We start from the raw sequence: 19,449 nt of genomic DNA, 5'->3' as shown, positions 1-19,449 counted from the left end.
CAATATATGCATATATTGAATTATTATGTTGTACATCTGAAACTAATACGTCAATTATACCTCAATTTCAAAAAAAGAAAAAAATTGAACAAATAGATGTACTTTGGTTATAGAGAAGGTAATTCTCTAAAATTCTATTGGATGTTTAACAACTCTTAAGCAGGTAATTTTTCCTGTTGTCTAACCTAAGTTCTTTTACTACAGAACTTTAGTAACTTTATTTTCTAATTGTAAAAGTAATATATGCTCACTGCATAAAATATGTAACATAAAATACAAAGAAGAATGTATAAACATTAGTCATAAACTTTTAATCTAGAGACTATGATATTTGATATACTTTCTCCTGGTTTTTGTACATGTGCTGTGTGTCTAGGTGAGTTTTCTCATGGGCATGCACATCATTTCTCTTTACAAAATTGTTAATGGGTTTTTTACTCATTTAATTGCATTTTCCTATATCAATAATGTGTGAAAGCATGGTTTTTCCCATATCCATTAATATCCCTTGAAAGTATTATTTTTAACACCTGAACAAATGTTCCACAGAGTAAGTAAACCATAATTTATTTATCTAAGTATATGCAGATTTGTAGAGATTTGGATCTTTTACATTTTCTCTCATCCTAAATAACGTGTTGAATGTATTTTTACATGAATCTGTTTCCTCATCTCTTCTGTCTTTCCCAGTTGAAACCCATCCCCCCTTCTTTTTTTCATTGGGGGGAAAAATGGTTACTCATCACTATTCGCACTGTTCCTTTATGTAATTGAAAGTTCTTTTTTAAATAGCATTTTCACTTTCTCTTTTCTAGGGTTGCTGATCTCAGTCTTTAGTGTTTCCTTATAATACACTTTTTCAAATACAAGAGTTAATTTTATTCTCTCTTCGTATGGTATCAACACTAGCCATACCTTTCTTAAATCAGTGGACCTTTGGAGCTTTAATGAAAACTTAAGTTTTGAACAGGATGGATAACGATTATGGTGTTGGTGCTTTATTGACGATTATACCTAGATGAATTATTCCATGAACTCCTTTATGGCTAGGAAGTCTTTTGTTTTTAATAGTCCAGAATGCTCCTACCTAATATTTAGTATTTCTGTGTTTTTTCACTTGATTTTTTGATTCTTGAAGAAGTTCAAGAAAATTTGAAATAATTCTTGAGACACTTAAGGGGATGATGAAATGTTATATTACTTTGACAATTATTAAGACATCTATGCTAGGATCTTTGTTTTGAAATCGTATAACCATGTATCTTCACTTTTAACCTGTCTTCTCCAATCTATCACTCCATTTGTTCCACTGCTACCCTGTTGTTCTGCTTTTCTGTCCTCCTTCCCTGTCTTTTTCTTTCTATTTGTGTGTGTGTTCATTAAATTCCCTATTTTAGGCTAAATTTGTTGGAAAGCGTGCCTTGCTCACATTAGGGAAACCAGGTGTGACTGAATGCTGCATTTATTTGGTCTCTCTGATGGGGAATGATCTCATTATTGAATTAGTCTATTCATAATAACATTGACAAGGGGAAGATAAAAACATGGAGGCCTGAGGGATACTGAAAAGCATTACTGATTCTCTGAGGAATATAATTCCTAAATTCAATCATCCTTTTTTTAAATGATTTTTTTTTATTTAGCTGAAATAAGTAAATTAACACAGCTTTTGGCAGACAGTATGGGGCCCAAACACATAGTAAAAACAGTAGCATCTGAATAATGAAATGTTGACTGGGCAGTATTGAGGTTGGCATCGATGGGCCGTATACTGGCAAAGCAATTCTTCAGCAAAGCCATGCCTTTCACAGTTGGATTTGGGAGTGGTATCCAAGGAAGTGGGTATAAGCTGAAATGTGACCTCTTGGGAGAGGTACTGCTATTACTACTCTTAATGGATTATGAGAGGAGATAGGCTAGCTTAAGTATATAGCATTGGATGATTCTGTCCTGATCCTAGCTCAAAAGACACATCGTTACTAGACTTGTAAGGTCCAGGAAGCCCAGATTTTTTCTGTTTCCTCGGTGCATGGACCAGAGTAAGTGCTCATTTTGTGTATTGGATGAATGACTAGGTATCAAATCAAGGCTTCTTTCTGTGGTAAAGAACTTGGATAATGACAAAGTTTAGTTTATCTTTAATGCCCTGAATGTTTTAACCAGCTGACGTGGGTCAGTTTTCTTACTGGCTTATGAGAAACAGAGCATCTCCCTTGCAATTCTTTCTTTGTAGAGAGAAAGTGTTACAAAAAGGAATACTACATCCCTACTATTCATAGTCTCTTTCTCCTTCATTTTCTCTCGCTCTCATACATACACATATGCATAAACACACTTCATAGCCTTATTTTTTTCTGTTCTTGTTTTTGGTAGGGACAGGTATTATGAAATGGACTCCATCAATTCTACTGAATGTGAAGCTATGTAAAATAAATATAACAGTGATACCAAAATAGCCAGAAATAATAGACTGTAGCAGCAGTGTGTCTCAGCATTCCTTAAGCAATGTCTAATCAAGCATAGACAGCATCTGTATTTCCAGCAAATCTCTATAGGAATGTTATCTTCTAACACAGTAATTAATCACTAGTTGCCATGTGTCAGAAAACTTATTTAACAAGAAGTTGCAAGGCTCTTGTAGTTTTTTACTTTCATAGCCTTCCTGGCCAGTGGAAAATAGAACATTCCTTCCATAATAAAGAAATGAGAGATCTGGACTGATTCCATTTATGCTGACTCTTTTACTCAGCGGGATTGTTGAGTAGTGGTAAACCACTACTCAGTGGTATTGTTGAGTTGTCTCTTTTTTCATACACACCTTTGCTCCAACTAATCTCTAATAGGGATAAATCTTGGGTAAGCAAAGGATCAAGATAACCTATAACATGACCAGAATTGCAGAGAGACCCTGTCCCCTATGGTAATTTTCTCTGCTATAACCCTTTTGACCCCAAAAAGAGGCTTTGTCCTGGAAAATCACTACAGACTAACTAGAAAGTAGAAGGCCTCTAGGAGTGTGCTCTTTAGTTGCATTCATCAGAGATCATCTTACCCTGAGCTGTCCTGTGCTTCGAAGCAACCCAGGAGCCCAGGAGTAACGGGAGAAGTCTGAATGGGCACTGAAGTCCCCAGGGTGTATCTGGCAATCTCTATAGTTCAAGTGAAGCCATTATTGAACAAAAAAATAAATCCCAGAGTTTTCTTCCTAGTACTTCCATCTCTTCCCCCATTCTCCCTTTTGTATCTGTCTCTCTCATTACAGTTGCCTCTCTTTTCTCCTTTCTCTCTCCTGTTGCCTCTATTATCTCTCCTTGATTCTGTGGTCCTTTTGGTTTTCTTTAGACTGGTACCTCTCATTCTTTAATCTGACACAGATAAGGAAATGAAAGCTAAGGTTCGGGAAGTGGTAAGGTTCTAACATAAGAAAGCTTCCTCATCCTTTTATTCATTCATTCAACAAACATGTATTGAGCGTGCATTCTCTCTAGGTCCTGCCCTTGTGGAATTTACATTATTGTGGGCAAGACAGACAAACAAATAAGTAAAATACAAAGTATGTCAGATGATGATAATACATGCTATGGTGAAAAATTAGACATAAGAAGGAGAATAGAGTGTGCCAGGGTATAATGAAGGTAACCTGCGATTTTCAAGTGTTCATGGAAGTCCTTAATGAGATGGTAGCATTTGAGGAAAGACCTAAAGGAAGAGTAGGAGCAAGCCATGTAGATATCTAGATGAGCTTACGAGGAAGGGAGCTCTAGGAGCAAAGAACTAGAGGGAGGCATATATTAAGCATTTAAAGAACAGTAGAAAGGCCAGTATGGCTGAAGTGAATGAACAAGGAAAGAGTAAGAGATGAAGTCAGAGGTTTAATCTAAGAAGCTGAGATCTTGAAGACCATTATAATAACATTGACCTTTACTCTGAGTGAGGTAGGAAGCTGTTAGAGGGGTGGGGACAGAAGAATGCCATAATATGACTTATATCATAAAAGAATCGCTCCAGCTGCTATGTTGAAAATAGACGATTTTCCATTTTTCCTGAGGAGGGGAGGTTACAGACAAGGGCAAAAACAGAAGGATCTGTTAGAAAACTATTGCAATAATCTGGGTGAAAGATATTGGTGATTCAGACCAAGATCGTAGGAGTGGAGAGGATGAGAAATCCTCAGATTAGGATACATTTTAAAAGTAAAGATGACAGGATTTGCTGAGGGATTGAAGTGAACAGATGCCCCCAAGGTTTTTGTTCTGAGCAGTTCAAAGGATGGAATTTTCATTTATTGAAATTGAGCCAGACCATGGGAAAGGCAGGTTGAGTTGAGGGGTTGGGCTAAGGGGGCAAATACAAAGGGGCTATCAAGAGTTTGGATTTAGAAATACGAAGTTTGAGATACCTATTAAACACCTAAATAGAGATAAAGACAAGAGAGCTGGATATACAAATCTAGAGCTCAGGAAAGAGGTGTAGGCTGGAAATAGGAGTTTGGGATTTGTTAGCATATGGATGGGATTTTAAAGCCATGAGACAGAGTGAGAGGTGAGATCTCAGTGAGAACACAAGTAGAGGGAAAAGAAAGGCTGACCAAGAATTGGTCCTTGGGTCCTCCACTGTGTAGATGTTGGAATACTGGAGAAGAATCAGCAAAGGAACCTGAAAAGGAGCAGCCAGTGAAGTAGGAAAATAACCAGGAGAGGTTTGTGTCCCAGAAGTGAAGAAAATGTTTTAAGAGGAGAATGTCTTCATCTGTGTCAAATGCTGCTGGTAGGTTAAATTAGCTCAGGATAGAAAATCAGCCCCTAGTGGACTTGACAAGAGACCTGCATTCCTTTTTTTTTTTTTTTTCTGGATGTTAATTAGATTTATTGTGGTGATCATTTCACAATATATACAAATATTGACTCGTATTGTACACCTGAAACTAATATAATGTTATATGTCAATTATAACCCCAATAAAAAATCACTCCCTCTATATATATAGATATAGATACATGTATATATATGTAATATAGTTTTATGTACACATATCCATTTAGTTCTGTTTCTCTGGAGAATGCTGAAGAATACAGGCAGTCACATTTTGTATTTTTAGATTCCTCATGAGAGAAGGTTGGCCCTTCCTCAATATTCCATTGTTTTCCATGTTCCAGTGTTTCCTGCACTGGTTTTCCATGTAAATTTCAGAATATCTTGGTTGGAAAAAAAGATATTACTGTGTGTGTGTGTAAACATAGGCAGTTCATATACAGAGAATTTTTCCAACGTAAAGGATCTTCATTATATTTAAACTCACACTCTTTTATGTACATCTAGAATACTCCTACCTGTTAGCTGTTTTCCTTCACTTTTGGTCAGTAATCCTTTTCTTGGCTAGTTTGCTGACGTTTTCCATCTAAGATATGCCACAAGATTGATGGCCTCAAACCTTCAACTTCAGCTTTCCTCCTTTTGCAAGTTAGGATTGAGTTTGGGTCAACTCTGGGTCAAAAATATATTAGGTTAGTCTTTTCAGATTGTGTTTAGATCCATATATCAAGAACATACTAAAATTGAGATGGCTTCCTTGGCTGCCCTCTCAAACCATTCGACCTTTTAAGATTCTTTTTCCAGTTTTGGTTTCCTCTTTGCACTCTGTCTATACAGTTTCTGTTGAAAGTGCTGCAGGAAATCATTTCTTAAAACCTCAAAGCCCTACACTTATTTCAGTTTTTAAAATTTCTTTTTTATTCCAGAAAACAGAGTGCTCCAAACAATTCTGGGGCACTTAGGTAGTAGTATGTTAACAAGAACACTGCTGGGAGTCAAACCACTCTTAAGGTGCTAGAGTCCTAGCTTGGAGCTGTGTTACTTAGGTAAATCACTGAACTTCTCTGATGAAAATTGCACTGCCTACCTTAATGGAACTCAGGAACAGATGATATTGGATTTGGAAAATTAATTTGTAAGCTGTCAGTGAATATCAAAGTGTATTAAATTTTTCTTCATTTCCTAAATAAATGGTACTTGATTTGTAGTCCCCTATCTACCACTTCCCATTTTCACATTAAATCAAAATTATAGTCTCTTATATCCTTGGTGTTAGATAGTGAATAGACATACTGAAACCTCTAAGCATATTTGGAGACCTGCATTCCTTTATCTTCCCTATACAACTTACCTAGTGTAGGAACAAGCTTCAAATGTATTTGGGAAAAGCTGCTCACTCCTCAATTCCATGGTAGGGTCTGAAGCATTCAGGGCAAAACAAAAATGCAATTAGAGTGATTCTAGTGTGGGGTATAAAAGACCAAATTGGCAGCCTCTCTTTTCTCATTGAATGGTTACTAAGAAAGCCCTGCTCTTCCCAGCATAGGTACTCATCGTCTATTTCCCATGATGTAGCAGAGTTGTGATCACTCTTAGAGGGATACTAACCAAGTGATTTTGTTTTTAATGATGGGCACTCTCTGCTTCTAGGTGCCCCACCCATCTCTAGCCCCAGTCCCTCTTCCAGCAGCTCCAGGTTAGCTTTGAAGCTCTTCTATATATGCTGACTTAACCAGTGAAGCTCTATATCTCCCATGTATAGTGCCCATACTGTGAAGCAGGAACATCTCCACAGAAGACACCAGAAAAATCTCACTAGTAGAGGAGGAACCATTTGGTACCTGGGGACCAAAAGAGAAAAAAAATCTTACCTGAACTGCCGCCTCTGAACATAGGTTTATATGGAGAAGTACAATACACCAATATTTGTTTAACTCAATAAGAGATTGAATCAAGAAACTGAAAGACAGCCAATAGAGTGGGAGGAAATATTTGGATATCATATATCTGATAAGGGACTCATATCCAGAATATATAAAGAACTCTTACAACTCAATAATACAAAAACAAATAATCTAATTAAAGACTAGATAAAGATACCTCAGTAGCAATGAGCATACCTAGTAACCCGAATCTGGTTTCTAAGTACTCTTCTTCAAAATTAGGAAGCAGGGATCTTGGGGGAAATGGCTGATTGTAGGACTGGAGCAGGAGATATACAAGATGAGCCTGGAGCATCTTGTAGTACCAGAAAGTAAGGAAGTACTAAAAACACGCACACACATAACACATTGTGTCAAAGAGGTACAGGAACCAACAGAAAGAGCTCCCAATGGCAAAGTTGGTACAATTTGAGTAAGAAAATAAATAAAGTAGTACTGAATTATAACCCAAAGTATAAAATAAATACCCTTAAGTCCGTACAATATAAATGATTGAATACATTGGTAAATGAGGAAGAGACAAATCTGTGCAGAAGCATTCCAAATAGATTATGTAGCTACTGTACTCTAAAGGTAGGGGAGGGACTTCCCTGGTGGCACGGTGGTTAAGAATCGCCTGCCATTGCACGGGACATGGGTTCGAGCCCTGGTCCGGGAGATCCCACAATGCCGCGGAGCAACTAAGCCCGTGCGCCACAACTACTGAGCCTGCGCTCTAGAGCCTGCAAGCCACAACTACTGGGCCACATGCCACAACTACTGAGCCCGTGTGCCTAGAGCTCGTGCTCTGCAACAAGAGAAGCCACCGCAATGAGAAGCCCACACACCTCAACAAAGAGTAGCCCCCACTCGCTGCAACTAGAGAAACCCCACTCGCAGCAACGAAGACCCAATGCAGCCTAAATAAATAAATAAACTTATAAAAATTAAAGGTAGGGGAGCCTAACATTCTACTTCTTAAGGTAGGTTTCACATAGTGACTTCCTTCCAGAGAGTACATATGGAATGGGGGAGAGTAACTTTATAGTGAAGAAATCTGACACATAGTATTTCAGCCAGGCAATCAAGGTCAGCATCAACATGCATAAATCATGCATATAATAAAGAGAAAAAATACCAAATAAATTCGAATACATGAACATCCTACAAAATACGTGTCCAGTACTCCTCAAAACTGTCAAGGTTGTCAAAAACAAGGAAAATCTGACTAACTGTTGTAGCCAAGAGGAACCTAAGAAGACATGACAACTACATGTAATGTGGTATCCTGGATAGGATTCTGAAACAGAGAAAGGATGTTAGGTAAAAACTAAGAAAATGTGAATAAACTATGGACTTTAGTTAATAATAATGTATCAATATTGATTCATCAGTTGTGGTAAATGTATCATACTAATGTAATATGTTAATAGGGAATCTGGGTATAAGATATATGGGAAATCTCTGTTCTACTCAATTTTTCTGTAAATCTAAAACTATTGGGGAAAAATAAAATTATTAATACAAAAAATAGGCAAAGGATTTGAATAGACATTTCTCCAAAGAAGATATATAGATGGCTAATATACACATGAAAAGATGCTCAACATTATTTGTTACTGGGAAATGCAAATCAAAATCAAAATAAGTTACCACATTACACCCACTAGGATTGCTATAATCAAAAAGACAATAGCAAGTGTTGGAGAGGATGTGGAGAAACTGGAACATTCATACATTGCTGATAGGAATATAAAATGGTGCAGCTGCTTTGGAAAACAATTCATCAATTCCTCAAAAAGTTAAACATAGAGTTACCACATGACCCAGCAATTCTACTCCTAGACATATACCCAAGAGAAATGAAAACTTACATCTCCACAAAAATTTGTACACAAATTTTCATGGCAGCATTATTCATAAAAGCCAAAGAGTGGAAACAAGCTAGATAACCATCAACTGATAAATAAAATGTGATAAATCCATACATACAATTGGTATTATTCAGCTAAAAACTAAAGTACTGATATATGATACAACATGGATGAACCCTGAAAACTTTATGTTAAGTGAAAGAAGCCAGTTACAAAAGACCATATATTGTTTAACTCCATTCATATGAAATGCCCAAAATAGCCAAAGTTATAGAGATAGAAAGGAGAGTGAGTAGTGGTTACTTAGAGTAGGTGGGTTGGAAGGAAATGGGGACATGGGTACAAGGTTTCCTTTTTGGGGTGATGAAAATGTTCTAAGATAGATTGTGCTGACAGTTGCACAACCTTGTAAATATACTAAAAGACATTTAATTGTACACCTTAAATGAGTGAATTGTATGGCATGTGAATTACATCTCAATAAAGCTGGGTTTTTTTTCTAGAAAAGAAAAACTAATATAATGTTATATGTCAATTATACCTCAGTTTTTTTTAAAGTTTGAGCTTTAAAGCTTTGAAAGTCCTAAATGTTAAGTCATAGGAAATAAGTAGCCCAAGTTTTTTACTCACATTAATGGGGAACTTTATAAAGGAAATATCTAACTCTTTTTTGAGTTTCCCTAACCCATCTGGAGAGAGAGGAGGTCGAGGCAGAATTAATTTTTGGAAGAGGTGATACTTAATACTAATCTTAAATGAAATTATTCAGGGTAGGGAGAGAGCCGTTTGGAACAGAAAGGGCAGTTCAGAGTGACTGGGGCAGACGCTCAAGGAAGGGAGTGATAAAATATGAGACCTGAGGACAAATCAGAACTAGCTCAGGATAAGCCCCACCCTATCAGAGGCTTTCTCTCTACGGTTTCAAACCATGCCTTCTCCCACCGGCACTCCCTATATTCCTTACCCTGATTTATGTTTCAGCACGTATCACCGTCTGACATATTTTATATTTACTTGTTTATTTGTTCCTTGTCTGTCTGTGAGCTCCAGAAGGCAAGGACTCTTGTTCACTTCTGTAGCCCCAGGGCTAAGAACAATACCTGGCATGTAGTAAGCATTCAATAAATATTTGTGGAGTGATAACTTTATTCTGTTGGTGACCTAAAGGGCTTTAAGCAGAAGAGTGAGATGGTCAGATTTGTATTCTAAGAAAATTATTTCAGTAGCTGTATAGGAAATGGACTTGAGGGCAATAAAACTGGAGGCCTTGCTGACCAATTGGAAGGTGATTGTAAAGAGAGAGGTATGTAGGGCCTGAACCAGGTCAGTCCTGGTGGGGATGGAGGAGACAGATTTGAGACGTATGAACGAGCTAAAATGTGCAGGATTTAAAGAGTGATTGAATGGTGAAGATAAAGAAAAATGAGTCAGGGCTGACCCTCCACTCTCTGACATGGCTATCTAGCTGGGTCCCAGTACCATCACATAAGATACGCCCACAGGAAGAGGGAGGAATAGGCTTTGTGGAAGGAAGATCATCAGTGGACGTGACAAGTGTAAGATGCCTGTGAGATTTCCGAGTGGAGGTGGCTCATATGCAACAGGATGTGTAAGCTAGAAGCTTGGAGGAGAGTGGAGGACGGGAGGGGCCAGTTTGGGGAATCATCAGCATGGGGTTGTTGTTTAAAACTATTAGAGGAGATGGCGAACCATCTCCTGCGAAACACCAGCATGTAAAGGGCATGAGAAGGGAGAGGAACCCCTGAAGAGGATAGGGAAGGAATGGTCCCACAGTACAAGAGCCAGAAAAGGACAGCGTGTGAATGTGCTGCCTGCACTGCAATAGTACTTTACCCACAAATTGATACAGCATCTTTCCTCTCAGTAAATGAAAGCATCTTCTCCTTTTAATTTCTCCAACTCCTCTTTTTTTTTTTTTTTTTATTATTTATTTATTATTTATTTTTGGCTGTGTTGGGTCTTCGTTTCTGTGCAAGGGCTTTCTCTAGCTGCGGCAAGCGGGGGCCACTCTTCATCGCGATGCGCGGGCCTCCCACTATCGCGGCCTCTCTTGTTACATAGCACAGGCTCCAGACGCGCAGGCTCAGCAGTTGTGGCTCACGGGCCCAGTTGCTCCGTGGCATGTGGGATCTTCCCAGACCAGGGCTCGAACCCGCATCCCCTGCATTGGCAGGCAGACTCTCAACCACTGCGCCAGCAGGGAAGCCCCCAACTCCTCTTTGAGGTAAACTGTTCAGGTGCTTTCCTCAAGGTGACAGAGCAAGTGACAAAGCCAGCTTAAATATATCAGTTTTGGACCCTTGCTTTATCCTTGACCTTGTACTTTCTCTAAGGCCAGGAATGACCTCTGGCGTAGCTGAGAATATTGAATTCCTTCCAAGGGAGCTGCTTAGGTACACTTACTTCCTACAAACCTGTTGTACCAGGAACATTATTTTGGTTTTCTGCAGGAAAAGTTATGGGTTTTCCTATTTGGAGTGACCAGGGCATTGTTTGATGGATAGGGATTAGCGATGACATGCTGCCATCTGCTGGAAGCACCCACAGACATCTAGACAGACCTGTGGTCCCCTAACTCCCTGTCGCTCTGATGAGTCAGGAGGGGGTACGCTTCAGAGGTGACTTGGCTGAAAATATGAAACACCCCCGCATTTCGTAAAAGTTTCTTTGCTTGCCTTGCTTGAAGAGCAACTTTGTTTCTAAAAAAAATTTTTTTTTCTCATCATTTTCACATTTTCCCCCAACTTTATTGTGCCATTAGTTTTAACTGCCTTTCTGATTCGGGGGTAACGTATACCTTTTCCACCCTTTACCTGCGATACTCCAGATTTTTGACTCAAGATCATTAACCATGTGGATTTGTGATGGATTTGGTAGGAGAGATTAGTCTGCTACCAAAATTCTTTTAATGATGATGCCACTAAAAATTCTGTTATACCTCTTGAATTTAATGATGATGCAAAACTAGCCCTGACTTTCCCAAGTACCCAAGTAAATTGGGAAATATAATGGGCTAAATAGCTTTAAGGAAGTATGCCAGTTAATAAAATTGAGTAACAAAACAAAAATTTGTATGGCATGATCTCTGAGGAAATTTTCGTAAGTATCTTTATGAGTAGATTTAAATAGCATTACATCCCCCTAATTAAACTTTTATTTGACTTTGTTTCTGACCATACCTATTTCTAACCATACCACTTTCTACTGATCTCCTTTTTCTATGTTTATTGCACTTATAGTAGGTTCCATACATTCTAACAATTTATTGATAATCAATTGCTTAATTAGGGCTCTCTGAAGGCAAGTGAATATGCCTAGTGGTTTTCGTATCCCCCGAGAGCACCATAAAGCAATGAGTACTCAGAAGGCTCTGGAAAAGTAATTCCTGTCAGTACTGGTGTTTGATTTCTCATAAACCTATCTGATGTGTGAGGCCTTGATTAGGTAAGATTTCTTTTGATTACACTCAATTAATGTCACCATACCTTGTACATATGTAATGTCAATGTATAATTTAGGGTTCCTCGAGATTATTGGCAGCCAGTGGTCGTGAATTGGAATGATTCAGAGATTAACACAGATGACAGGTGTTATTATTTCCAATAAAGATCCCAAGGAACAGAAATCAGAAGTGACTTGTCCAAAATCTCTCATCAAATTGTGCTATTTATATCCCCTGCACTACCTCTGTAGTCGTCATAGTGCGGAAATTAAATTAATTCACCCAGTGAGGCCATTTTCTACCAGGAAAAGATTGCATTGTTCTAGAAAGGCATTAAGCTTATTCTGTGACTAAAGCCCGTGAATGACCATTTATTGACTCTATTAGAATTCTTACTGAAAAACTTGAGGCTGAAAGCTGACCTGTCTTGTTTTATAAATTAAGATAGAGTGTTTAATTTTGATGCTTAAAAGTAGGAAACAGGCACAATTGCTATAGTGGTAAAAGCAGAGCTACAACCCCTTACAAACCATATCAAGGCCAGACTTCCTTCTGCGCTCCCTTTCTTGTTCCATCTTTTACAAAAAGCCTTTCTCTCCATTCCCACCCCCTGCTTTGCCTAACACCATTTGCCAGTCTGAGAGAATAAGACCACAGTGCTGAAAGGAGGCCAGGTGGCCACAGTGAGCTCAGTGGTCAGCACCCAGCCAGGCCCTTTTGTTCTCTCAGCCCCCCTAACAGCCAGGTCCATATCGATTTCTCGCTTTATAACCTCTTTCCTCTCCCACCTCGATTTTCTGTACTCTGTAATTAATACCTCATTATATCAATATGGTTCTTCATTTGTACCCATCATTTAACTTTTTTTTTTTTAATTAATTTATTTATGGCTATGTTGGGTCTTCGTTTCTGTGCGAGGGCTTTCTCTAGTTGCGGCAAGTGGGGGCCACTCTTCATCACGGTGCGCGGGCCTCTCACTATCGCGGCCTCTCTTGTTGCGGAGCACAGGCTCCAGACGCGCAGGCTCAGTAGTTGTGGCGCACGGGCTTAGTTGCTCCACGGCATGTGGGATCTTCCCAGACCAGGGCTCGAACCCGTGTCCCCTGCATTGGCAGGCAGATTCTCAACCACTGCGCCACCAGGGAAGCCCCATTTAATATTTTATTGCTCTAATTTTTATTAATGTGTTCTTCCTCCCCACTTCATTATAAAGTTCCTGTGACTAGTTGCCATGATTTATTTTGCTTGCTTTTGGTTTCTGAATTTTGTTTTCATTTTCCTTTACTTCTTCATAATAGTCAGCAATCTAAAGTGTTCAAAAATGTAATTTGAGTTTTCAAGTATGTTTGATGAATATGAATTTCCATGCACGTATCAGAGAGCATCCATAACTAATTACAGATAGGTTACCAAGAAATAAACATGTACCTAGCCTTGTAAACCTTTGACTCCAGACTACTTTCACTAAAGCAAAGACAGCTTCTAGAAATCAAGTACGTTTAGTGTAAATCACCTAGAGGCCTAAATTAGTTAGTTTCTCCCAGTGAGGATGATGATATATTACCATTTTAATGAAAGGGTAATTATTGTTACTATTATATAATTGAACTCAGTAAATGACACGAACCATAGGAAATGCTTTACCTACATTAGTTCACTGAGTCCTCCCTGAAACTATATATGTAGCTATTATTACCCCATTTTCTAGTTGAAAAAAACTAAAGCTTGAAGAGGCTAAGTAAATTCCCAGTTTACAGAATAATAAGATTCAGGGTTCAAACTTAGGTCAGTCCAACCCCAAAGTCTCTGAATGTTCTTAACCATGTGAAATCAGGGCTGTCATTTGGTAAATACTGGGTTTCTGTTTTGCTTCATTTAATTAAAATATGATTTTATTTTTCAATTAGGCTCTCATCTTTCAAACATTTTCTTTTCCTTTATTTTTTCTGGTTGTGTGTCTCCACTGAGCTCTGGTCTTGGCAGTTGTAATTAGCTTTAATTAGCAGTGTCACTGGAGGACTCTGCAGATCCCTCTTACGCTGGAATGTGTTGGGGCTGGTTTTGCTCAGTCATTAGGTCCTTGGTGCTGCTTGTTGGTTGCCTGCCCACTTTCCAAACAACCGTCCTGGAGTAATAGCACTGGACGCCCAAGACCATGCTCTTGGAACCATACCGCAAATTAGAAGCAGTACATGATTCATATCGCTGGTAAACTCTATCAGAAATCCCAAGTACATACGCCTGTACTCTTAAAACACCAAGCCGATTAACCAAGTGGTTCTCAAAAGCTAGAGGGTATAAGAATTTCCTAGAGAACTTGCTTTAGGTGGAATTCTTTGATTCCATTCCTAAAAATTCCAACTTAGAAGGTTGAAGGTGGGGCCCGGGCATCTGCAGTTTGTTTAACAAGCGCCCAGGGGATCCTGATGCAGGTAGTTTGGGGCACTCTTGGAGAAATACTGGCCTAACCTCATGTTCTTTGAGACTCTACAATATCCAGGCCATTTTTCTTTCAGCCTCTTATTCTCCTTCAGTCCCCATGACTCTTTTTTCTTCTCCTGCTGCAGGCAGTGAAAGTAAAAATTACCTGAAAGCACGTTTATGGCTTAGGTTAAATCATCACTTAAAACCCCTACGGAGTCACCATTATTATTCTGAGGCAGAGTCACGTTGTGTTTTTGGAAGTTTCGGGGTGAACAAAATAGTATTTTTTTATCTAATGGGTGGCTAGTAAACAAATTCAACCCATGATTTTTGCATAAACTTGTGCACGTGTCACTTGAGCTCTCTTGGCTGAAGTTTCCTCGTCTATAAAATAAGGGTTTGACTAGAAGATCAACTCCAGGGTATCTTGCAGATAAGACTTGCCCGGAGTTGCACTATGTGCAGGCAGAGATGGGGTTCAGGGGTCTAGAGCTCCACCTCGACCCCTGGCTCTCAAAAGAGACCATCAGAGGAAAGGCTTTTAAAAGGAGGGTAGTTAACTTCCGTCTAATTCCATAAAGATAACTGTAAAGATTTCTGAGGTATACAGTGTAAAGCAGGCACTTTAATGTTTGTTGACAGGATGGACAAACTAATGCATGTGTGTGTGAATGAATAAATGAATGAATGAAGAAAGAAGCATTGTAGGCCTCTTTCTTTTCACAGTCAAGATCATGGTTGTAGCATTTGCTCACCACACGTACTGGGGATTTAGACAGATAGAGAAGCTGGCTACTGTTTTTTGCATGACCTATAAAGGTCATATAAGGCTCTGAACAGTAACTCAAAAAATAAACATGTAGGTACTCAAAAATATAAATGTCACATCTGCTGTAGCTCTTCATCTCCTTTGCTGTGCTGTGGTTTTCCAATTGATGGAAAGGTTTTATTCAGATCAGCCATTTCACTTTTTCCTGGAGGCACTCTTAATCTTTGTGTTCTAACCTTTAAGGATGTAGGCTTCAGTTGCTGCTGTAATGATTTCCATTGCCTGGCATCCACATGTTTAAATTTCTCCAAAGAATTGCACACCTTCTGTTTTTCTCAATTGGAGATGGGAGTCAAATGAGGAAAAAAACAAGGGGGGGTAGGGAAGGCCAGCTCTTGATTGACGTCTCTCTCTTGATACCTGGGTCAAGGGAAGGAGCGGATCAATGGCCTCAACTTTGCAGCCAGCATTAATACCACATCTCATGCTCCTTTTGGCAATCTGTTTCACAGAGACGCTGATTAAACATTTTGGGGTACAGGGGACAGAGGAGGGAGGGAGAGGTTGGGGATTTTTAGCGGCTAGAGCATTTTATTGACAACTTTAAAGGCTTCATGATATATTCGACCAGAAATTAATTACAGCCCAGTTCCCCATTTCTCCCTTAGGTGACAGTCTTCTGTTGATGTGTGCCGCTGTGAAAGTAATAATAGGTTTCAAATGTTTGTGAAAAACATAAAGTAATTACTTGCTGTGATAAATCAGTCGTTTGAAGTTTCAGCTTCTCTCCGCTGCATGTATGTGGCGGTGGGTCTGTTTCTGTTGTTAACTTTAATTATATAGCATCGAAGAATTTTTATTTTTCAGTTTTCAGAAATTTTGCTTTTTTTTCCTTTCTTGGTTTCCTAGTTCTCCAGGGATGAAAGTATTGAAGTGATAATGACACATAACTAACATTTGAACAAGGGAAGCATATGTCTGCCAGGGAGCTGATTGCCTTCGTTAAATTTTGTAGCTATTGGCTATCAGCTATTTGCCAGTTCCTCTAATGAGCCTTAAATATTTACTTTTTGTTGTGTGCAGAGGAAAAGAATGTCCTCTCAGGCATTTTGAGTCTCCTCACCAATGACATATGTTTAAATTTGGGCCCTGAAGCCAAAGAGTCTCTAATAGCTCTTTTTCCTTTAACTTAGAAAAAAAATGCAGTTTTCCAATTAAACCTGCAGCTCCTTTCATGAGATCCCTTTCTTCTCACAGGACCTGTGCAGATCTGTTTGGATAATATCCACCCCTGTGTTAGCTCACCTGTAGAATGAAAGACAAATTTCCTTTTGTCAACTATCTTAAAAGGCTTCCTCACCCAGGCAGATACTGGCCGGCATGACTTAACGATCTCACACAGGTATCCTGCTGTTGGCGCTAAGGCTGGCTTACCCCTAAAAATATGAACTATACATTAGACATGTTCACAGTTCTTTTTAACTTAAATAATTAATATTAATATTAAGTTTTTCTATTCTGTCTAATCTGTCTTGTCCATTCCTGCCTGATCAGTGAGCCATTATAAACCCTAACTTCAAAGGTTTGCTTAATCTCCTGTATCAGACTGTCCTTTTCTTAGAACAATGTTTGTTTTTCCCTTTCCCATATTAATCTCTTTCTTTGAAATATTATTTATATTTAGAACCAGATAGAAGAGCAGTTAAGAATTGGTTGTTGATAATTCTTCTGTATGAAAAATCATACCGCCTGGGACCTCTGTGATTTTTCAGTGCAATGGTGTTTGCCCCTGAGAATGGAAAATCCTGTCCCTCATCAAAGAAGACTACTGCATTTAGTTATAGTTTTAGCATTACGTATATTTTACTGTATTCTGCCGTTTAAAAATTGATGATTCAATATGATGTCTCAGTATAGGCCAGAATATCTGATTAACTGTAATGCCTATTTTCTTTTCATGCCGCATCGTGAAGTTTTTATAGCTCTGTAATTCGGTCACAGCATCTCATTTTTCCACATATAAGTAAAACTAGGTAGTAACAACAAATTGCTTAAAATAAATATTTTTTATTATTTTATTCGTTATTATTACTAATAACAACTATTGTATTGAGTACATACTTTGTGTAAGGCACTCTGCTTATGTGATTTATACACATTATCTTATTTAATCCTTGTAATAACTTAGTGTGCTTAGCTATTAGTTTTCGTTTTACAAATGGGAAAATTGAGTCTCTGAAAGATTAAATAACCCAAGGTGTACACAACTAGTAAATGACAGAACCATGATTCAAAGCCAGGTCTGTCTGCGTTTTAGCTGTTGTGCTATACAGCTCATGACAATGTAATGCATTATTATTTCAAGAAGATATACCACAGCCTCAATGATCTTGTAGACTCTGTTAGAACAATGATGACGGGGTGTTCCTAGCTGAAAGGGCTTTTGAAGGAGGGGTAACAATTTTTTATCTTCCCTGAGGGAAAATTAAAGGAGAGATTGTTGTGTAGGCCTGTAGGGATAAACAAAAGAAAACCAGAAAGATTATGAGAATGGATTTTAGCACAGCACCTAAGGCCTGTCTAGGAATGATCATAGTCATTGTTGGGCCCAGCAAGGCCAGGATGGGGGATGGGACCTCCAAGAGACCTGGCCCAGCAGCAGCATTAGAGGGTGTCCAGGTCAGGGAGGAAGGCTCGACCAGACAGCACAGGAAGAGAGGGCTTACTGCCAAGTGCAAACCTCAATTCCCAAAGTATCAGTAAAACATCTACATGTGATGGTAATACAATGACTGATGAAATTGTCTTAAAATAGCTTTTAAGAAGCTGTTGTTTTTTTCCAAATGAATTTAATGTATTCAGAAAGGAGGGGGAAGCAAGAAGTTATGTCTTTTGTTCTATCAATAGAAAACCGAGTCATTTTTAAAGGAAAATAAAATAGTGATATATGATTGATATTTGTCAATCTAGGACCACCTAGCTTCTACAAAGCTAGGACCACCTAGCTTCTACATCTCTTTCTGTGTTTAGGGAATTCCCCAGAATGTGGCTTTGGAGGGAGGCAGAGCCCATCTTCCATTATAAAAACCCAGAGTCCAGGCTTGGTCGCTCGGTGGGGACCCAGCCTTGGCTGGGCCGATCAGATGCACCTACTCGAAACTCTAATCAGGGAGCTCGGGACTCTGTGCGGCGGTCATATAGAGTCTTATGACATGGTATCAGCAGCAGTGGCAACTTTCAGTCACCTGGGGTAGCAGCAGCAGTAGTGGCCATGGCACGGTCGACATCCAATTCTGCTGGCAGCAGAGTTAAGACGTGGTGTTCTATGCTTAGCAGCAGCAATGGTGGTATCTTCAAGAAACTGTCCTTGAAGAGTGATCCTGGAGTGATTTTGGCCTCGAACCCAACTGTTCCTAGCTTTGTTTACTCCTGCTCACTTTCCAAGTCTGATTCTTCAGTCTTCCTGAATCATCTATGACTTACCCAGAATCCTTTCGATAATTCCATCTCTGCAACTTAGAATCTTGATTGTTCCATACATACATAGTAAAAAATTTAGCTTTTAATCCTGTCAATCCTCAGTAAAGCTTGGAGTCTTACATTATTACTTGTCACTATTGAAGTTTTGATATAAAAAATTACATCATATCTCTTTATCTTGATCAATTATAGAGAATACTTAAATTCTAATCAAGAATTTTACTTTTTTTAAAGAGAAAACAAAATTGGCTGGATTGCATGCCCTGAAGCTTGGCTCCCTGTAGCTGAGAAAACTTAATTACCGGATCTATACATTTGTTTCCATTATCCTTTGCTATATAATAAATTATCCCAAGACTTAGTACCAAGAACCACCACCATTATATTGGTCTCTTGATTTAGAAGATTGACTAGGGCTCAGCTGTACAGTTCTTCTGCTGGACCATCTTGGGGTGTTTTGCATGGCTGTAATCTGATGGCACATGGGGCTGGAACATCCAAGATAGTTGCCTCATATGTCCGGTGGGGATAGCTGGAAGGCTGGGCTCAGCTGGGATGCTCAGGTGGCTGGATCCCTCCCCCCACCCCATGTAGTCTCAGAGATTCCTCCCTTTCATATAGCTTTTCCATGTGGTTTCTCCATCAGGGTAGTCATACTTCTTACACAGTAAGAAGGCTCCCAAAAGCATGAAAGTAGAAGCTTCCA

General features: G+C 38.9%; 1 protein-coding gene across 1 annotated transcript in view; it reads left to right on the top strand.

The window, feature by feature from the left end:
- EXOC4 (exocyst complex component 4) overlaps positions 1-19,449 on the top strand; it is a 797,314-nt gene that overhangs the window by 740,631 nt on the left and 37,234 nt on the right. The gene's annotated exons all lie outside the window — the stretch shown is intronic.

Source organism: Balaenoptera musculus, chromosome 9 (genome assembly GCF_009873245.2).
Source record: "Balaenoptera musculus isolate JJ_BM4_2016_0621 chromosome 9, mBalMus1.pri.v3, whole genome shotgun sequence".
NCBI classification, from domain to species: Eukaryota; Metazoa; Chordata; class Mammalia; order Artiodactyla; family Balaenopteridae; genus Balaenoptera; species Balaenoptera musculus.
Note: the sequence above shows the minus strand (reverse complement) of the source record. Positions and strands in the feature narration are given on the sequence as shown.